Source organism: Opisthorchis viverrini, assembly GCF_000715545.1.
Source record: "Opisthorchis viverrini unplaced genomic scaffold opera_v5_48, whole genome shotgun sequence".
NCBI lineage: Eukaryota > Metazoa > Platyhelminthes > Trematoda > Opisthorchiida > Opisthorchiidae > Opisthorchis > Opisthorchis viverrini.
The window spans coordinates 1778751-1789125 of NW_008751704.1; positions in this window are offsets into that span (position 1 = coordinate 1778751).

Genomic DNA, 10375 nt, shown 5'->3' on the forward strand with positions numbered 1-10375 from the left:
ATTTTATGTGAACTGAATCTACAACCTTGCAAAACTAGCATACGAATTTTGTAACGGTCACTTTCACAAACTTACTTGACCGGAGGACCCCATTTCCGTGATGAGCCTCTCAGAATTGCTGTTGGCCTTAGTCACTTTAATTTTGAGAAGCCGCCAGCCCATCTGCAGTCGGAACAAGCGGTACCTCTAAGCCCCCCGGGTGAAATGATTCACGAATATGAGTTTGTATGCATCTGCTGTATAGGCCTAACCGAGGATAGCTGATTGTCGAATTATACTCCAAATGCTCCGACCAGCAAACTCGCATTCGCTGAAATGGGAATGAAGCAGAAACATCAGAGAACCTATTTCATGGGGACACCCATCACCAAGAGGTAGCTGCAGGCCTAATAACCCCGCTAGCATGCCGTGCAAGGTGGTGGAATGCATTCTGAAACGAGATATCAGAGATCACCTCACCACCAACAAATTGAAACATCCATTTCAACACGGATTTCTCCCAAAACGGTCCTGCGTGACGAACATCCTTGTACGTATGGGTAGTTTAGCCACGCCATTGACTATGGACTGATATTGAATTCCATATTTTTTAGACTTCAAAAAGGCATTCGATCGAGTCCCACACGTCCCGCAGCTCCATAAATCCAGATCTTACGCTACATATAAGACTGCTAATTTTCTCCACAGCCTAACAACGACGGCGCCCTTCTTAGAACACAACTGGCAGGCACAGCCCCCGATTCTACATCAGTTATGTTTGAAAGCAAATTGCACGAAATTAGCGAAATACATCCATTTGCAAAAAAGTTTGGTTCTGCTAGAGACTCGCCTGGAACCCAGGAACATGTCTAGTTTCAGTTGTTGGCAATCGGATGAATCTGCCGTTCAGGGCCCCCTCAGGTTTCAGGTTGGGACGACATTTGTGGTATCGCGACCCATGCACAGACGTTATGCATTATTCATAAGGTTGATGACAATTCTTCGACGGCCAAGACCGGATTCTCTCTTCAACATTGGATCAAGGCGCTCGTGTCAGACATAACATTACGAGTGAAAGCAGACTCGACCTACTTTTCTTCAGCCCCCTCTCCATTGGATTTCCCCAAGGCTCCGTTTTGAGACCATGGCTGTTTCTGATATACCTCAACTACCTTCCATGCGTTCTTTCAAGTCTACGTCTACTTTTTGCGGATGACTTGAAATCCTGGAGTTCTAATGCCAGTGCACTTTAAATGCTGCAAACCAGTGGTCGTTGGACTAACAACTTCCTCCGAATGACGGAAAGTGCGTCAATATGTCACCCTTACGCCACAGTTTTCCTCATTTCCGTGGGCTGCAGTGTAGAACTATCCTGCAACGTGAAGTTCATGATCTAGCCTGGTTGTCTTGCCATTCGTTCAAAATATAAATCAGGTCGACGGCAAACGGCAGGCATGACTGAGTTATGATTGACGAGGTCTAAGATATTCTATGTTGGCTGAGTAGCCACACTATATAGTGGCTTGCTAAATGATGAAAATTTACCGAAACCGAGAGGAAATGCACCTTGGTTTTGTTTATCCTGGAAAATACCGGTTGTCTCCCGTCACAGCTTCCTGAATTCTCTTTCACGGTCCCCGTGCCCGGCTGAAAGCGTCGATTGAGTCTTAAAAAGGGATCGCCAGGCGATTCCATGCTCGTAACTGAGTGGCATACGTACCTACAGGTTTGGCACCACAAATAACGGATAAAAAGGCTACTTTTGGCGTTCAATAGGTTCATAGACAGTAGAACCGTCGAGGGAGTGCGCAAAACGAAATAGTTGTGGTAGATGAAACATCACTGAATCCGTGTTTCGTTCATATATGCCTCCCACCTGGTCAAAACTTATTTCCCCCTTGGATGCTGGTCTTTACCCACATATTCCACTTTTCTCCAAAACCGTTGTGTCAAATAACCTTTTTAGCTGAATAATGTTGCATTTTGTCGCATGTACCCTTAAACCAGGGACAGTCACAATCCGCCTTAATTACTTCTCTCTCGTACATTAGGCGTGCATTAAATTTTACGATGGTACTTCTTTGACTCCGGAATTCTTGGTTTTTGCCTTCAGATATGCTTGTTTAAAAACTTGCGATTGTCAATTAAATCCTTCATGTTGAGTAAGAATGCACTAAATGAGGACGTGTGATAATTACGTGCTAGTTGTGTCTTGCAAGTGAAAAGCACAGGGGCTCTTTTGTGTTATGAGTGGGCGTAAAAGCAGATGACCATCGAATTCAATTAAAATTCGAGGAATAGGAAAAATCAAGTATGTTGGGTACATTTTTATTAACGAACAATCGATTTGGGCTGCATCCAGCCATTTGCTCATGCATCGTGGACCGTAGGCACATTTTGTCACGTAAGTACCCTCCATGCCTGTCCTCTGTCTGTTTTCCATAGCTGACTTGGGTTACATCATGCTAGTTGATCAGGCATCGCAATTCCGTAGCCAATTTTTGGTTTTGTTCATCCGCTAGGTTCTTATTGCTGTATGGCGCAAGGAACTGCAATTCCCTGGATAATTTTTTACTCGGGGTTGGATGCATTTTATTGATTTGGGATTACGCTCACTCGTTCGTGTTGAAACAAGCAATTCGCCGCATGCAACCCTGACGTCAAAGTGTCTGACAACTCCCTTGGATTTGCTACAGAGTCTGATCTTCATCAACACTTTCAGTGAAAAGCTATGCTGCCAATAAACAGTGTCCTCAAGGGAAATACATGGGAATTCACTTGAAAACTCTATCTTCGAAAACGGGTCAGCTGTAATTGATGATAACGTTTGTGCCACCTACTGGAATACTGCAGATGCTGGTAAAATGCTTCAAACTCTAGCTTTTTCAGAAGTTGTGCTTAGTAGCAGCAATTAATAAATGTTTCCATCGCTTGCTTTGCTTTCTGTTTAACAACTATGCGTGAAGCAGTGCGTATTCAAGCTGTGGCGGCATGATTCGGATGCAACTGGGCCAGTTTTAAAAGTGTTGATTCTGGGGAACGGCCCACGTGTGATCACACGGCTCTCACTTATGCGCCTGTCCACTGAAGGCGCCGTCGTGATTTTGATTGCTAAATCAGACAGCAATTAACAAACTCGCAGTGGATTATAGTGGGCCTGCGTTCTTGGAGGAGGATAGTTAATGGCCTTATTCCAGGTCGTTTTTCTTCATTTTGATATTGTCTTCCAGGGCTTTGGGAAGCGACAATAGTTCTCTTCCGAGTACGCCGATTAAAACTAAATCTTCGCACTGGTCTCTCTGACTTGAAAGTGGAGACTGATTCATTTTTGACAGCTGTCGTGCTACTTGTGGAACGCACTGCATCTTCAGTGTAGAAGCAGCTGGTGCAGACATACGGGCCAGAAGAATAAAATGATTGACTTCGTCCCACAAACCTGTATATTCAAAATCCCATCAGGCCCACTAGGCATGGCATCGCATTACGTCTTACATTCTATGGATATCCAGTTCGCCCGTAAATGTTGTGGTAAACCAATTCTGCTGGATATTAGCATTTAGTACTCTCATCTGCGGTTGAAAGAGGTGCACCACAGAATTGGAGTGCAATCTGACAGGTTTTCAGGAACGGGTTTTTGGAGTAGGGCATTCAACAAAAACATGTTAACTCCGTAAACAGATTAGACAGCAAATAATTCTTTCACAAGTTCAAACGAGAAAACGGAAACCATTTAGGGCACACTCTTTGAAGTGTGACTAACCAGTCGATCGTGGGAGAGTTGCCCTTCCCTAAAACGTCCTGGTATATTTTGAAACCAACCGAATATTGCCGTAACTCTGTGTCAGTCCTTGGCTTTCTTCTCCACCGACCACGGCATATCAGAAGGCACGGTAGATTCGGACAGTCCATTGTAGAGACAAAGGAAGATTATTTCAGCCGTATTTATAGGGTCAGCATAGAACGTTTCACAAGGTCGTACCAGAATCTTTCTGAGGGGGTGAGAAGCGACGGACTACAGATGCTCAAATCAGATGAGCTGACACTCTGACCAATCAGGGTCCGTAGGTTTCGGTTGTCCGTAGGTATAGCTTTCCGGTCTTTTCGAAGCTCATATCAGATGCAATATGAATGATGCACTTCGTAGTTTCCGTCGATGGCCTTCTAGTTGCCCCCGTTTTTTTTCAACTCAGAGTGAGGTTAGAGGCTATAGAAAGATAGAGGGTGACCGGTGTGGTATTGATACAGACTGGGTGAATTCTTCTCGAATGCAGTAATGGTGACGTTCGCTTGTGTCTTTTTCTCGAGTCGGTGTTTGCCCGAACTCTGCAACATTCTCCCTTGGGGCGCCTTCGAGTGCATTTGCTGTACCTGTAGGAAATTTACCGGGAGAGACAGTGGCGTGACTAATGCTTTCTACACAACACCAACAAGGTGCGGGCGGTTTTCCTGGTGTTCATTTAGAAGTTGATCGCCTTTTGGGGGTTAATTTGCGTACCATACCAGGCTCAGAGAATTTGTAATATCCAGTCACCGCAGCCTCAGCTTTGAGTTCGAAAAGATGCTGGCATTTGATGATGAAGCGTTAACTTTGAGTCCTGGTCGATTCCATTCAGTATCCGGGTTCGTATATTTGCGTCGTGTGGCAATTTAAGGCCAGTCACGAATATGAGACACTTGGATTGACGCTCAGTCATGGGACCGAACTGAAAGCGCTTGACTCCCTTGTTGATAACAGATTAGTTCATGGTGATATCCTCGGTAACTCTCGTGGTATCCCTGAGGCACGGATAACGAAGAATGTACAAGGAACTTTCTTTACTGTATATTTGGGCCAGGATCTTGATAGCATCTGAGAAACCAAGGTCACGAGGTGTTGAGGATGTCAGTATCCCCAAAAAACTGCTTATTTTACGAGTTATTGGCAATTCATTTCCAAAAATTTTTGAAATTTTAAATTTCGCGCTTTTCCCGCCAGGTTGCACCTCAATCCGTAAAGACCGCGCTCTTTTCCTATTGGCCAGTTATACTTTGTGTGCGTTACCTGACTTATCGCACCCCAAGGTCGCTCGAAACATATATATACGACGTTGCTCCCACTGTAATTCACCTTCGGTTGAGGCAGTAAGATCCCTATTCTGAAGGTCTGGTCTTCTTCTCTGTCTGCGCTAGGAGTGGTTGGGCTCGCGTCATAGCTGGGGAGTTGTGCGCTCGTTCTCAGGTCGCGTATATCCGTTGATCGTACCCGATTCCGATACATATCACGAGGGGATTTCGGGAGTATGAAATTTCTTGAACGATCATTCTCAACTATCCACAGTTTGCACATGAACGGACGAACTTCCCATGTATGATCAAACTGTGAAATGTGTTTTATAAAACAAGTTTGTATATTTTTCGAACAAGCTTCCGGAAGTCCATCTAGAGGAAGCGTGCATACTGATGGCAGTGATCGAGGTTGCAGCAACATCTGTGGAAGGAGGCCTCAATATGTTTGCCACATCAGATATTCAACAAGCCCCATTGGAGCTTCTTCAAACTGCTTACGTTGCTGCTGTAAAGTTATTTTGAGGTGCTCTGCCAAAATTAACACCATAGGTTCGGGATGGCGCCAGTTAATATGTCTTCTGATCGGTCGTGCTACTTTGTGTTCGTCCTTGGTTTCCTGTTTCACTATGGCATATCAAAAGGCATGGCAGCTTCAGATGGCCCATTATGGAGAAAAAGCATGATCATGTCGACCCTATTTATAGGGTCATCACGAAGTGTTCCGCAAGGACGTGCTAGAATCTCGGTGGGATGTGGGTGGGGGGTGAGAAGCGTTGAACTGAAAGTTTTCGATCCAGGTTGGCTGACATTCTGGCCAATCAGGGCATAGCTTCGTTTGGTCCGTGGCCCGTACGTGACATAACTGCCCAGTTGGTTTGACGTTAGGTTCTTAGGGTTAGCTGACGCACATTGTTTGAACACTGACATGCTTGGTGCAATCTATGCGCGTAAGGAAAGTTTTGTAGTTCATATGGCAGTATGGATTTTGCATCGCCCCACTACATTTGATAGACGCTGATATCGCGCCGGCGCCTTGGATGTCAACGACTAGCCTTTTCGATTCTTCTCCAGCCAGTCCACCTGAACGCACACAACTGCCCGGGTAAACAATTTGATCTACGACGTCGATGCGTTTTGGGTTCATCCACCCAGTCCTTTAGGATCACTTTATAATTTGGAGTTCTGTGGCCTACACCAAACTACGGGGCACAATTAGTCAGGTTGTCCGCATTCTTAACGCTCGTGAGCATTGAAGTGATTGTCTACAAACTGCCTCAGCCTTTTCAACAAACAATCAGTTATTCTTGAACAGCCGTCCATAATCGTACTCACACAGACCTGGCTCACACCACTTGTCTGAAACGGAGATATCGATAGACGGCCGCTCTGTTCTTTGAGCCGACTCAAAACGACGGAGAGCTGGCGTGGTCGCTTTGTGCTTACATGCGGCTCTGCCCATCCTGATTGTCCTCTGACCGAAGTCGTTCAACAGAGCGCTTGAACTCATCATGCCACTGGATCCACCAGATATCGCGCAGACCAACTAACATCCCTCCTGGATTTGGTCATCACCGTTGAAAGACACTTAGTCAATCAGGTGATAATTAACACCCCACTGGAACATAGTTACCATTGTGTGCTGCCTTTTGATTTCATCTACTACTGGGCCAGAAATCCCGAATCTCAAACGTGGCTGGAAACTTCTGCCATGCAGACTTCATAGGAATGTGCACCTTTCTTGAACAAGTTATACTGGAACCAGCTTCAGTGGAAGACCCATACAGGACATTATCCAGAAAGTTCGCGAAGCTGAAACGATGTTCGTCCCAAAAACCCAGCACGCAGTCGGTTGAGCCGAAAGCTACCGAAGAAGATTCGGCGTCTCCCTGAAAAGAGGTCTTAACTTTTTTTTCGAAAAGTGGACTATAGGAAACACAGGTGAGCTGGCATTCCGTAAAATGTGGAACCGCTGTAAATCAGAAATGGAACATACGAAAACAAGACACCATTCTGGACCTCGCCCGGAAGTGTGGTTTTAAATAAGTGAGACACTACTGAAACGGGCCATCTGCGTTCTCTTTGAAAGACAGGAACGAGGTGCCTGCGACTGACCCAATAGCAGTATCTGAGGTATACAGAGAACAGTACGCAGGCCTATATTCATCCCCACCTCCTCCAATCCAATATTGTCAAGGCGTAGCTACGAATGGCCTCTAGCCGACTTGCTCTTCACGGTGGAGGGCATTCGTCAATTCTTGCACTAAGTCAACCCGTTCTACGCGTTAGTGCCCGACGAAGTCCATCTGAGGATCCTGAAGGAAACTTTGTTCACACTGGCACAACATTTCCACCCGGTGTTTCGTTAGTCGCTTGACGAAGGCCACTTTCCATCTGCTTGGAATGAAGCGCTTGTCACACCAATCTACAAAAATGGTGACCGACTATCATCTGGCAGCTACAGGTCTCTAAGCCTCACTAGCGTGACGTGCAAGGTGACAGAACGCATTCTGAAAAGAGCTATCCTAAACCACCTTACTTTCAACAACTTGATATCTCCAGCTCAACACGGATTTCTCGCAAACCGTCTTGTGTGACAAATATGCTCGTATTTATGGACAGCCCAACCCAAGCCAAGGACGAAGGACTCATATTAGATGCCACATTGTTCCACTTCTCACACAACCCGCTGCCTCACAGATCCGAGTGTAACGGGATTTCAAGGAAAATCCTACACTGGACCAAGGCGCTTGTATGAGACAGAACATTACGCGTGAAAGCGGACTCGACCTACTTTTCTTCAGCCCCCCTCTCCATTGGATTTCCCCAAGGCTCCGTTTTGAGACCATGGCTGTTTCTGATATACCTCAACTACCTTCCATGCGTTCTTTCAAATCCACGTCTACTTTTTGCGGACGACTTGAAATCCTGGAGTTCTTATGCCGGTGCACTTTAATGCTGCAAACCAGTGGTCGTTGGACTAACACTTTCCTCCGAATGACGGAAAGTGCGCCCATATGTCATTTGGACGAGACTCAGCGAATGCCTTTGTCGTGTATGGTGAGAATGGACCAGAAGACATCACGAAGGTAGGTTCCAAAAAGGATTTGGATATCTGCCTCTCTTCAAACATGTCCTTCTCACTGCACCATGAGAAATCGGCCCAAAAGACGTTCGCCGCTCTACGGATGGTTTGGATCACTTTCACCCGTATTACTCGCATGGCATATCAAAAGGCAGCTTCAGATGGCCCATTATGGAGAAAAAGCATGATCATGTCGACCCTATTTATAGGGTCATCACGAAGTGTTCCGCAAGGACGTGCTAGAACCTCGGTGGGGTGTGGGTGGGGGGTGAGAAGCGTTGAACTGAAAGTTTTCGATCCAGGTTGGCTGACATTCTGGCCAATCAGGGCATAGCTTCGTTTGGTCCGTGGCCCGTACGTGACATAACTGCCCAGTTGGTTTGACGTTAGGTTCTTAGGGTTAGCTGACGCACATTGTTTGAACACTGACATGCTTGGTGCAATCTATGCGCGTAAGGAAAGTTTTGTAGTTCATATGGCAGTATGGATTTTGCATCGCCCCACTACATTTGATAGACGCTGATATCGCGCCGGCGCCTTGGATGTCAACGACTAGCCTTTTCGATTCTTCTCCAGCCAGTCCACCTGAACGCACACAACTGCCCGGGTAAACAATTTGATCTACGACGTCGATGCGTTTTGGGTTCATCCACCCAGTCCTTTAGGATCACTTTATAATTTGGAGTTCTGTGGCCTACACCAAACTACGGGGCACAATTAGTCAGGTTGTCCGCATTCTTAACGCTCGTGAGCATTGAAGTGATTGTCTACAAACTGCCTCAGCCTTTTCAACAAACAATCAGTTATTCTTGAACAGCCGTCCATAATCGTACTCACACAGACCTGGCTCACACCACTTGTCTGAAACGGAGATATCGATAGACGGCCGCTCTGTTCTTTGAGCCGACTCAAAACGACGGAGAGCTGGCGTGGTCGCTTTGTGCTTACATGCGGCTCTGCCCATCCTGATTGTCCTCTGACCGAAGTCGTTCAACAGAGCGCTTGAACTCATCATGCCACTGGATCCACCAGATATCGCGCAGACCAACTAACATCCCTCCTGGATTTGGTCATCACCGTTGAAAGACACTTAGTCAATCAGGTGATAATTAACACTCCTCTGGAACATAGTTACCATTGTGTGCTGCCTTTTGATTTCATCTACTACTGGGCCAGAAATCCCGAATCTCAAACGTGGCTGGAAACTTCTGCCATGCAGACTTCATAGGAATGTGCACCTTTCTTGAACAAGTTATACTGGAACCAGCTTCAGTGGAAGACCCATACAGGGCATTATCCAGAAAGTTCGCGAAGCTGAAACGATGTTCGTCCCAAAAAACCAGCACGCAGTCGGTTGAGCCGAAAGCTACCGAAGAGGATTCGGCGTCTCCCTGAAAAGAGGTCTTAACTTTTTTTCGAAAAGTGGACTATAGGAAACACAGGTGAGCTGGCATTCCGTAAAATGTGGAACCGCTGTAAATCAGAAATGGAACATACGAAAACAAGACACCATTCTGGACCTCGCCCGGAAGTGTGGTTTTAAATAAGTGAGACACTACTGAAACGGGCCATCTGCGTTCTCTTTGAAAGACAGGAACGAGGTGCCTGCGACTGACCCAATAGCAGTATCTGAGGTATACAGAGAACAGTACGCAGGCCTATATTCATCCCCACCTCCTCCAATCCAATATTGTCAAGGCGTAGCTACGAATGGCCTCTAGCCGACTTGCTCTTCACGGTGGAGGGCATTCGTCAATTCTTGCACTAAGTCAACCCGTTCTACGCGTTAGTGCCCGACGAAGTCCATCTGAGGATCCTGAAGGAAACTTTGTTCACACTGGCACAACATTTCCACCCGGTGTTTCGTTAGTCGCTTGACGAAGGCCACTTTCCATCTGCTTGGAATGAAGCGCTTGTCACACCAATCTACAAAAATGGTGACCGACTATCATCTGGCAGCTACAGGTCTCTAAGCCTCACTAGCGTGACGTGCAAGGTGACAGAACGCATTCTGAAAAGAGCTATCCTAAACCACCTTACTTTCAACAACTTGATATCTCCAGCTCAACACGGATTTCTCGCAAACCGTCTTGTGTGACAAATATGCTCGTATTTATGGACAGCCCAACCCAAGCCAAGGACGAAGGACTCATATCAGATGCAACATTGTTCCACTTCTCACACAACCCGCTGCCTCACAGATCCGAGTGTAACGGGATTTCAAGGAAAATCCTACACTGGACCAAGGCGCTTGTATGAGACAGAACA